Genomic DNA, 12317 nt, shown 5'->3' on the forward strand with positions numbered 1-12317 from the left:
ACTGCTGGGCGATCTGCTTTAACAATAGTCCAATTAATAATGACGTCTTGAAAGTCTACTTTATTTTTTGCTGTCGATAGAAGGCGTCATAGCAAAAAATAATTGTATCTGAGGGGTCCCTTTCCGCTGCTTAAATCGTTAACCAAACGTTGACATAATTGAATCGTTGTTAATTAATAAATTGTGATATTCTTCTATTGACTATCCATCCTATTTGCAGGATCACCGCATTAAAAATGTATGCGTTGACAGCATTCTGATCCAGATTTTAAAACGCTATGACAACAAAACTATGAAAAAATTATAGTTGCCTAAAATGGTAACTAAAACATTTCCAAATATTTTTTGGGCTGCCGGCCAATTTTAGGCCCACTTAACTATATAGTAAAATTATTCCTGCAGTATACCATAATCGTCCCTTAAACAGGCATAAAAGACGAAATTGTAGACCAATTTGTAATAAAGTTTCCTGCTATTCCAGGAAAAACTGATTTTTATTACCTAACACATATAAACATAGCTTAAAGAACATTTGTAATGACCAAATACCTACATGCGACATCATCCTCTTGAACTTCAATGGAACTATTCTTCATGGTATAGGACTGTCACATATTTAGGCTGTATCTAACAAAAACAAAAACTTTAAATTAGTTTCAGCTTTAAATAGAGACTTTTTGCTGTTGCAATTAATTCAGAAATTAATGTGATGCATGTTTTATGTCAACTCCTTAACCGGGCAACAAGTCTAAAAACAAATACAAAACATTCTTATATAAATATATTACTTAAGAGTATAAATTTGAAAAAAAAGAGGAAATTTTAGACAAATTAGTTATAAAGCTTCAGGCTGTTGTTTCAGGAAAAACAGATTTTTATTACCTAACAAACATAAACATAGTTTTAAGAACAAGAGGCTCTCAAGAGCAGGAATCGCTCACCTGTAATGTTTTGCTTAAATCTTTCATCAATGATTATTTTTGCTTTTCAATATATATTAATGAGTGGCTTAAAAATGCCATTTAAATGTTATTTGCATCCGTCATATTTTCTTCAAAAGCAAAAAAATGCATTTTACCCCTATGTTCCATTTTAGCCATAGTGGCTATATTTCTCGACGTACAAGAACATTTTTACCCCCATGTCAGAGTTCCTCTAAATGCTTTAGTTTTTGAGATATAAGCCAAAAACTGCATTTTACCCCTATTTTCTATTTTTAACCATGTTGGCCATGTTTTTTGACGAAACAGAAAATAAAACACAAACTTAATTCTAGATACCCTAAGGATCATTCAGCTTAAGTTTGGTTGGAATTGGTTCAGTAGTTTCAGAGGAGAAGATTTTTGAAATAGTTTACACCGGACGGACGACGACAACGGACGCCAAGTGATGGCAAAAGCTCACATTTCCTTCGGAAAGGTGAGCTCAAAAATTGTAATGACCAAATACCTACATGTGACTCGTCCTAATGTGTGATCTACGATGAAAGCATCTTTCACGATATAGGAGTGTTGCATATTTAGGCTGTATCTGTAAAAAAAACAAAAATTATAAATTAGTTTCAGCTTAAAATCAAGACTTTTTGCTGTTGCAATCAATTCAGAAATTAATGTGATGCATGATTTATGTTAAATACTAAACTAGAGAGAAGTATATATACAATTACTATACATTCTTATTAAAATATACATCATTAGAGCATAAATTTGAATAAAAGAAATTTTAGACCAATTTGTTATAAAGCTTCAATTTGTTTCAGGAAAAACTGATTTTTAATACCTAACAAATATAAACATAGTTTTAAGTACAATTGTAATGACCAAATACTTACATGCGACTCCTCCTCATGTGCTATCTACCATGAAGTTACCATCTTCTCCGTCTAGGAGTGCAGCATCTTTAACAAAAACTAGAAATTAAATTCAGCTGTAAATAGAGTATTTGCTGTTGCAATTAATTCAGAATTTAATCTTTTGCATGTTGGACAAGAATATTTATAATTACTATAATTCTCATAAGAATATACTTCATTAGAGTATAAATTTGAAGAAAATTTTTTTTTAGACCAATTTGTAATAAAGTTTCAAATTGGTTGATAATGAAATAGAGCCTGACATAAAATTAAATACTTTTTACTATAAAACAAGTTTTCATCATATTATATAAACGGCTCTGCTGGGTGATCTGCTTTTACGAGATCAGCGCCCATTAAATTCATCAATGTTACATCAAAATCTAAAGTTTGCTCTCTGGGGAGGTCTGCTTTTACGAGACCCATTTTGACATAAAGCATCTTTTATCCAACTGCTGGGCGATCTGCTTTAACAATAGTCCAATTAATAATGACGTCTTGAAAGTCTACTTTATTTTTTGCTGTCGATAGAAGGCGTCATAGCAAAAAATAATTGTATCTGAGGGGTCCCTTTCCGCTGCTTAAATCGTTAACCAAACGTTGACATAATTGAATCGTTGTTAATTAATAAATTGTGATATTCTTCTATTGACTATCCATCCTATTTGCAGGATCACCGCATTAAAAATGTATGCGTTGACAGCATTCTGATCCAGATTTTAAAACGCTATGACAACAAAACTATGAAAAAATTAAAGTTGCCTAAAATGGTAACTAAAACATTTCCAAATATTTTTTGGGCCGCCGGCCAATTTTAGGCCCACTTAACTATATAGTAAAATTATTCCTGCAGTATACCATAATCGTCCCTTAAACAGGCATAAAAGACGAAATTGTAGACCAACTTGTAATATAGTTTCCTGCTATTCCAGGAAAAACTGATTTTTATTACCTAACACATATAAACATAGCTTAAAGAACATTTGTAATGACCAAATACCTACATGCGACATCATCCTCTTGAACTTCAATGGAACTATTCCTCATGGTATAGGACTGTCACATATTTAGGCTGTATCTAACAAAAACAAAAACTTTAAATTAGTTTCAGCTTTAAATAGAGACTTTTTGCTGTTGCAATTAATTCAGAAATTAATGTGATGAATGTTTTATGTCAACTCCTTAACCGGGCAACAAGTCTAAAAACAAATACAAAACATTCTTATATAAATATATTACTTAAGAGTATAAATTTGAAAAAAAAGAGGAAATTTTAGACAAATTAGTTATAAAGCTTCAGGCTGTTGTTTCAGGAAAAACAGATTTTTATTACCTAACAAACATAAACATAGTTTTAAGAACAAGAGGCTCTCAAGAGCAGGAATCGCTCACCTGTAATGTTTTGCTTAAATCTTTCATCAATGATTATTTTTGCTTTTCAATATATATTAATGAGTGGCTTAAAAATGCCATTTAAATGTTATTTGCATCTGTCATATTTTCTTCAAAAGCAAAAAAATGCATTTTACCCCTATGTTCCATTTTAGCCATAGTGGCTATATTTCTCGACGTACAAGAACACTTTTACCCCCATGTCAGAGTTCCTCTAAATGCTTTAGTTTTTGAGATATAAGCCAAAAACTGCATTTTACCCCTATTTTCTATTTTTAACCATGTTGGCCATGTTTTTTGACGAAACAGAAAATAAAACACAAACTTAATTCTAGATACCCTAAGGATCATTCAGCTTAAGTTTGGTTGGAATTGGTTCAGTAGTTTCAGAGGAGAAGATTTTTTAAATAGTTTACACCGGACGGACGACGACAACGGACGCCAAGTGATGGCAAAAGCTCACATTTCCTTCGGAAAGGTGAGCTCAAAAATTGTAATGACCAAATACCTACATGTGACTCGTCCTAATGTGTGATCTACGATGAAAGCATCTTTCACGATATAGGAGTGTTGCATATTTAGGCTGTATCTGTAAAAAAAACAAAAATTATAAATTAGTTTCCGCTTAAAATCAAGACTTTTTGCTGTTGCAATCAATTCAGAAATTAATGTGATGCATGATTTATGTTAAATACTAAACTAGAGAGAAGTATATATACAATTACTATACATTCTTATTAAAATATACATCATTAGAGCATAAATTTGAATAAAAGAAATTTTAGACCAATTTGTTATAAAGCTTCAATTTGTTTCAGGAAAAACTGATTTTTAATACCTAACAAATATAAACATAGTTTTAAGTACAATTGTAATGACCAAATACTAACATGCGACTCCTCCTCATGTGCTATCTACCATGAAGTTACCATCTTCTCCGTCTAGGAGTGCAGCATCTTTAACAAAAACTAGAAATTAATATCAGCTGTAAATAGAGACTATTTGCTGTTGCAATTAATTCAGAATTTAATCTTTTGCATGTTGGACAAGAATATTTATAATTACTATAATTCTCATAAGAATATACTTCATTAGAGTATAAATTTGAAGAAAATTTTTTTTTAGACCAATTTGTAATAAAGTTTCAAATTGGTTGATAATGAAATAGAGCCTGACATAAAATTAAATACTTTTACTATAAAACAAGTTTTCATCATATTATATAACCGGCTCTGCTGGGTGATCTGCTTTTACGAGATCAGCGCCCATTAAATTCATCAATGTTACATCAAAATCTAAAGTTTGCTCTCTGGGGAGGTCTGCTTTTACGAGACCCATTTTGACATAAAGCATCTTTTATCCAACTGCTGGGCGATCTGCTTTAACAATAGTCCAATTAATAATGACGTCTTGAAAGTCTACTTTTTTTTTTGCTGTCGATAGAAGGCGTCATAGCAAAAAATAATTGTATCTGAGGGGTCCCTTTCCGCTGCTTAAATCGTTAACCAAACGTTGACATAATTGAATCGTTGTTAATTAATAAATTGTGATATTCTTCTATTGACTATCCATCCTATTTGCAGGATCACCGCATTAAAAATGTATGCGTTGACAGCATTCTGATCCAGATTTTAAAACGCTATGACAACAAAACTATGAAAAAATTAAAGTTGCCTAAAATGGTAACTAAAACATTTCCAAATATTTTTTGGGCCGCCGGCCAATTTTAGGCCCACTTAACTATATAGTAAAATTATTCCTGCAGTATACCATAATCGTCCCTTAAACAGGCATAAAAGACGAAATTGTAGACCAATTTGTAATAAAGTTTCCTGCTATTCCAGGAAAAACTGATTTTTATTACCTAACACATATAAACATAGCTTAAAGAACATTTGTAATGACCAAATACCTACATGCGACATCATCCTCTTGAACTTCAATGGAACTATTCCTCATGGTATAGGACTGTCACATATTTAGGCTGTATCTAACAAAAACAAAAACTTTAAATTAGTTTCAGCTTTAAATAGAGACTTTTTGCTGTTGCAATTAATTCAGAAATTAATGTGATGAATGTTTTATGTCAACTCCTTAACCGGGCAACAAGTCTAAAAACAAATACAAAACATTCTTATATAAATATATTACTTAAGAGTATAAATTTGAAAAAAAAGAGGAAATTTTAGACAAATTAGTTATAAAGCTTCAGGCTGTTGTTTCAGGAAAAACAGATTTTTATTACCTAACAAACATAAACATAGTTTTAAGAACAAGAGGCTCTCAAGAGCAGGAATCGCTCACCTGTAATGTTTTGCTTAAATCTTTCATCAATGATTATTTTTGCTTTTCAATATATATTAATGAGTGGCTTAAAAATGCCATTTAAATGTTATTTGCATCCGTCATATTTTCTTCAAAAGCAAAAAAATGCATTTTACCCCTATGTTCCATTTTAGCCATAGTGGCTATATTTCTCGACGTACAAGAACATTTTTACCCCCATGTCAGAGTTCCTCTAAATGCTTTAGTTTTTGAGATATAAGCCAAAAACTGCATTTTACCCCTATTTTCTATTTTTAACCATGTTGGCCATGTTTTTTGACGAAACAGAAAATAAAACACAAACTTAATTCTAGATACCCTAAGGATCATTCAGCTTAAGTTTGGTTGGAATTGGTTCAGTAGTTTCAGAGGAGAAGATTTTTGAAATAGTTTACACCGGACGGACGACGACAACGGACGCCAAGTGATGGCAAAAGCTCACATTTCCTTCGGAAAGGTGAGCTCAAAAATTGTAATGACCAAATACCTACATGTGACTCGTCCTAATGTGTGATCTACGATGAAAGCATCTTTCACGATATAGGAGTGTTGCATATTTAGGCTGTATCTGTAAAAAAAACAAAAATTATAAATTAGTTTCAGCTTAAAATCAAGACTTTTTGCTGTTGCAATCAATTCAGAAATTAATGTGATGCATGATTTATGTTAAATACTAAACTAGAGAGAAGTATATATACAATTACTATACATTCTTATTAAAATATACATCATTAGAGCATAAATTTGAATAAAAGAAATTTTAGACCAATTTGTTATAAAGCTTCAATTTGTTTCAGGAAAAACTGATTTTTAATACCTAACAAATATAAACATAGTTTTAAGTACAATTGTAATGACCAAATACTTACATGCGACTCCTCCTCATGTGCTATCTACCATGAAGTTACCATCTTCTCCGTCTAGGAGTGCAGCATCTTTAACAAAAACTAGAAATTAAATTCAGCTGTAAATAGAGTATTTGCTGTTGCAATTAATTCAGAATTTAATCTTTTGCATGTTGGACAAGAATATTTATAATTACTATAATTCTCATAAGAATATACTTCATTAGAGTATAAATTTGAAGAAAATTTTTTTTTAGACCAATTTGTAATAAAGTTTCAAATTGGTTGATAATGAAATAGAGCCTGACATAAAATTAAATACTTTTTACTATAAAACAAGTTTTCATCATATTATATAAACGGCTCTGCTGGGTGATCTGCTTTTACGAGATCAGCGCCCATTAAATTCATCAATGTTACATCAAAATCTAAAGTTTGCTCTCTGGGGAGGTCTGCTTTTACGAGACCCATTTTGACATAAAGCATCTTTTATCCAACTGCTGGGCGATCTGCTTTAACAATAGTCCAATTAATAATGACGTCTTGAAAGTCTACTTTATTTTTTGCTGTCGATAGAAGGCGTCATAGCAAAAAATAATTGTATCTGAGGGGTCCCTTTCCGCTGCTTAAATCGTTAACCAAACGTTGACATAATTGAATCGTTGTTAATTAATAAATTGTGATATTCTTCTATTGACTATCCATCCTATTTGCAGGATCACCGCATTAAAAATGTATGCGTTGACAGCATTCTGATCCAGATTTTAAAACGCTATGACAACAAAACTATGAAAAAATTAAAGTTGCCTAAAATGGTAACTAAAACATTTCCAAATATTTTTTGGGCCGCCGGCCAATTTTAGGCCCACTTAACTATATAGTAAAATTATTCCTGCAGTATACCATAATCGTCCCTTAAACAGGCATAAAAGACGAAATTGTAGACCAACTTGTAATATAGTTTCCTGCTATTCCAGGAAAAACTGATTTTTATTACCTAACACATATAAACATAGCTTAAAGAACATTTGTAATGACCAAATACCTACATGCGACATCATCCTCTTGAACTTCAATGGAACTATTCCTCATGGTATAGGACTGTCACATATTTAGGCTGTATCTAACAAAAACAAAAACTTTAAATTAGTTTCAGCTTTAAATAGAGACTTTTTGCTGTTGCAATTAATTCAGAAATTAATGTGATGAATGTTTTATGTCAACTCCTTAACCGGGCAACAAGTCTAAAAACAAATACAAAACATTCTTATATAAATATATTACTTAAGAGTATAAATTTGAAAAAAAAGAGGAAATTTTAGACAAATTAGTTATAAAGCTTCAGGCTGTTGTTTCAGGAAAAACAGATTTTTATTACCTAACAAACATAAACATAGTTTTAAGAACAAGAGGCTCTCAAGAGCAGGAATCGCTCACCTGTAATGTTTTGCTTAAATCTTTCATCAATGATTATTTTTGCTTTTCAATATATATTAATGAGTGGCTTAAAAATGCCATTTAAATGTTATTTGCATCTGTCATATTTTCTTCAAAAGCAAAAAAATGCATTTTACCCCTATGTTCCATTTTAGCCATAGTGGCTATATTTCTCGACGTACAAGAACACTTTTACCCCCATGTCAGAGTTCCTCTAAATGCTTTAGTTTTTGAGATATAAGCCAAAAACTGCATTTTACCCCTATTTTCTATTTTTAACCATGTTGGCCATGTTTTTTGACGAAACAGAAAATAAAACACAAACTTAATTCTAGATACCCTAAGGATCATTCAGCTTAAGTTTGGTTGGAATTGGTTCAGTAGTTTCAGAGGAGAAGATTTTTTAAATAGTTTACACCGGACGGACGACGACAACGGACGCCAAGTGATGGCAAAAGCTCACATTTCCTTCGGAAAGGTGAGCTCAAAAATTGTAATGACCAAATACCTACATGTGACTCGTCCTAATGTGTGATCTACGATGAAAGCATCTTTCACGATATAGGAGTGTTGCATATTTAGGCTGTATCTGTAAAAAAAACAAAAATTATAAATTAGTTTCCGCTTAAAATCAAGACTTTTTGCTGTTGCAATCAATTCAGAAATTAATGTGATGCATGATTTATGTTAAATACTAAACTAGAGAGAAGTATATATACAATTACTATACATTCTTATTAAAATATACATCATTAGAGCATAAATTTGAATAAAAGAAATTTTAGACCAATTTGTTATAAAGCTTCAATTTGTTTCAGGAAAAACTGATTTTTAATACCTAACAAATATAAACATAGTTTTAAGTACAATTGTAATGACCAAATACTAACATGCGACTCCTCCTCATGTGCTATCTACCATGAAGTTACCATCTTCTCCGTCTAGGAGTGCAGCATCTTTAACAAAAACTAGAAATTAATATCAGCTGTAAATAGAGACTATTTGCTGTTGCAATTAATTCAGAATTTAATCTTTTGCATGTTGGACAAGAATATTTATAATTACTATAATTCTCATAAGAATATACTTCATTAGAGTATAAATTTGAAGAAAATTTTTTTTTAGACCAATTTGTAATAAAGTTTCAAATTGGTTGATAATGAAATAGAGCCTGACATAAAATTAAATACTTTTACTATAAAACAAGTTTTCATCATATTATATAACCGGCTCTGCTGGGTGATCTGCTTTTACGAGATCAGCGCCCATTAAATTCATCAATGTTACATCAAAATCTAAAGTTTGCTCTCTGGGGAGGTCTGCTTTTACGAGACCCATTTTGACATAAAGCATCTTTTATCCAACTGCTGGGCGATCTGCTTTAACAATAGTCCAATTAATAATGACGTCTTGAAAGTCTACTTTTTTTTTTGCTGTCGATAGAAGGCGTCATAGCAAAAAATAATTGTATCTGAGGGGTCCCTTTCCGCTGCTTAAATCGTTAACCAAACGTTGACATAATTGAATCGTTGTTAATTAATAAATTGTGATATTCTTCTATTGACTATCCATCCTATTTGCAGGATCACCGCATTAAAAATGTATGCGTTGACAGCATTCTGATCCAGATTTTAAAACGCTATGACAACAAAACTATGAAAAAATTAAAGTTGCCTAAAATGGTAACTAAAACATTTCCAAATATTTTTTGGGCCGCCGGCCAATTTTAGGCCCACTTAACTATATAGTAAAATTATTCCTGCAGTATACCATAATCGTCCCTTAAACAGGCATAAAAGACGAAATTGTAGACCAACTTGTAATATAGTTTCCTGCTATTCCAGGAAAAACTGATTTTTATTACCTAACACATATAAACATAGCTTAAAGAACATTTGTAATGACCAAATACCTACATGCGACATCATCCTCTTGAACTTCAATGGAACTATTCCTCATGGTATAGGACTGTCACATATTTAGGCTGTATCTAACAAAAACAAAAACTTTAAATTAGTTTCAGCTTTAAATAGAGACTTTTTGCTGTTGCAATTAATTCAGAAATTAATGTGATGAATGTTTTATGTCAACTCCTTAACCGGGCAACAAGTCTAAAAACAAATACAAAACATTCTTATATAAATATATTACTTAAGAGTATAAATTTGAAAAAAAAGAGGAAATTTTAGACAAATTAGTTATAAAGCTTCAGGCTGTTGTTTCAGGAAAAACAGATTTTTATTACCTAACAAACATAAACATAGTTTTAAGAACAAGAGGCTCTCAAGAGCAGGAATCGCTCACCTGTAATGTTTTGCTTAAATCTTTCATCAATGATTATTTTTGCTTTTCAATATATATTAATGAGTGGCTTAAAAATGCCATTTAAATGTTATTTGCATCTGTCATATTTTCTTCAAAAGCAAAAAAATGCATTTTACCCCTATGTTCCATTTTAGCCATAGTGGCTATATTTCTCGACGTACAAGAACACTTTTACCCCCATGTCAGAGTTCCTCTAAATGCTTTAGTTTTTGAGATATAAGCCAAAAACTGCATTTTACCCCTATTTTCTATTTTTAACCATGTTGGCCATGTTTTTTGACGAAACAGAAAATAAAACACAAACTTAATTCTAGATACCCTAAGGATCATTCAGCTTAAGTTTGGTTGGAATTGGTTCAGTAGTTTCAGAGGAGAAGATTTTTTAAATAGTTTACACCGGACGGACGACGACAACGGACGCCAAGTGATGGCAAAAGCTCACATTTCCTTCGGAAAGGTGAGCTCAAAAATTGTAATGACCAAATACCTACATGTGACTCGTCCTAATGTGTGATCTACGATGAAAGCATCTTTCACGATATAGGAGTGTTGCATATTTAGGCTGTATCTGTAAAAAAAACAAAAATTATAAATTAGTTTCCGCTTAAAATCAAGACTTTTTGCTGTTGCAATCAATTCAGAAATTAATGTGATGCATGATTTATGTTAAATACTAAACTAGAGAGAAGTATATATACAATTACTATACATTCTTATTAAAATATACATCATTAGAGCATAAATTTGAATAAAAGAAATTTTAGACCAATTTGTTATAAAGCTTCAATTTGTTTCAGGAAAAACTGATTTTTAATACCTAACAAATATAAACATAGTTTTAAGTACAATTGTAATGACCAAATACTAACATGCGACTCCTCCTCATGTGCTATCTACCATGAAGTTACCATCTTCTCCGTCTAGGAGTGCAGCATCTTTAACAAAAACTAGAAATTAATATCAGCTGTAAATAGAGACTATTTGCTGTTGCAATTAATTCAGAATTTAATCTTTTGCATGTTGGACAAGAATATTTATAATTACTATAATTCTCATAAGAATATACTTCATTAGAGTATAAATTTGAAGAAAATTTTTTTTTAGACCAATTTGTAATAAAGTTTCAAATTGGTTGATAATGAAATAGAGCCTGACATAAAATTAAATACTTTTACTATAAAACAAGTTTTCATCATATTATATAACCGGCTCTGCTGGGTGATCTGCTTTTACGAGATCAGCGCCCATTAAATTCATCAATGTTACATCAAAATCTAAAGTTTGCTCTCTGGGGAGGTCTGCTTTTACGAGACCCATTTTGACATAAAGCATCTTTTATCCAACTGCTGGGCGATCTGCTTTAACAATAGTCCAATTAATAATGACGTCTTGAAAGTCTACTTTTTTTTTTGCTGTCGATAGAAGGCGTCATAGCAAAAAATAATTGTATCTGAGGGGTCCCTTTCCGCTGCTTAAATCGTTAACCAAACGTTGACATAATTGAATCGTTGTTAATTAATAAATTGTGATATTCTTCTATTGACTATCCATCCTATTTGCAGGATCACCGCATTAAAAATGTATGCGTTGACAGCATTCTGATCCAGATTTTAAAACGCTATGACAACAAAACTATGAAAATATTAAAGTTGCCTAAAATGGTAACTAAAACATTTCCAAATATTTTTTGGGCCGCCGGCCAATTTTAGGCCCACTTAACTATATAGTAAAATTATTCCTGCAGTATACCATAATCGTCCCTTAAACAGGCATAAAAGACGAAATTGTATACCAATTTGTAATATAGTTTCCTGCTATTCCAGGAAAAACTGATTTTTATTACCTAACACATATAAACATAGCTTAAAGAACATTTGTAATGACCAAATACCTACATGCGACATCATCCTCTTGAACTTCAATGGAACTATTCCTCATGGTATAGGACTGTCACATATTTAGGCTGTATCTAACAAAAACAAAAACTTTAAATTAGTTTCAGCTTTAAATAGAGACTTTTTGCTGTTGCAATTAATTCAGAAATTAATGTGATGAATGTTTTATGTCAACTCCTTAACCGGGCAACAAGTCTAAAAACAAATACAAAACATTCTTATATAAATATATTACTTAAGAGTATA

The 12317-nt window shown here is 31.3% G+C and overlaps 1 long non-coding RNA gene across 14 annotated transcripts in view; it reads right to left on the reverse strand.

Annotated features, from left to right (window-relative positions):
- The window catches only part of LOC127735279 (uncharacterized), a 131828-nt gene that overhangs the window by 81618 nt on the left and 37893 nt on the right, over nt 1-12317 (reverse strand). Inside the window, exon 6 of one of the 14 annotated variants that reach the window (XR_007998220.1) lies at nt 554-627. The exons of the other annotated variants lie outside the window; for them this stretch is intronic. This is a non-coding gene — a long non-coding RNA (uncharacterized LOC127735279). The remainder of the gene's footprint in view (nt 1-553; nt 628-12317) is intronic. 14 annotated transcript variants of the gene reach the window in all.

This window comes from Mytilus californianus, unplaced genomic scaffold, assembly GCF_021869535.1.
Source record: "Mytilus californianus isolate M0D057914Y unplaced genomic scaffold, xbMytCali1.0.p SCAF_3, whole genome shotgun sequence".
Lineage (NCBI taxonomy): Eukaryota > Metazoa > Mollusca > Bivalvia > Mytilida > Mytilidae > Mytilus > Mytilus californianus.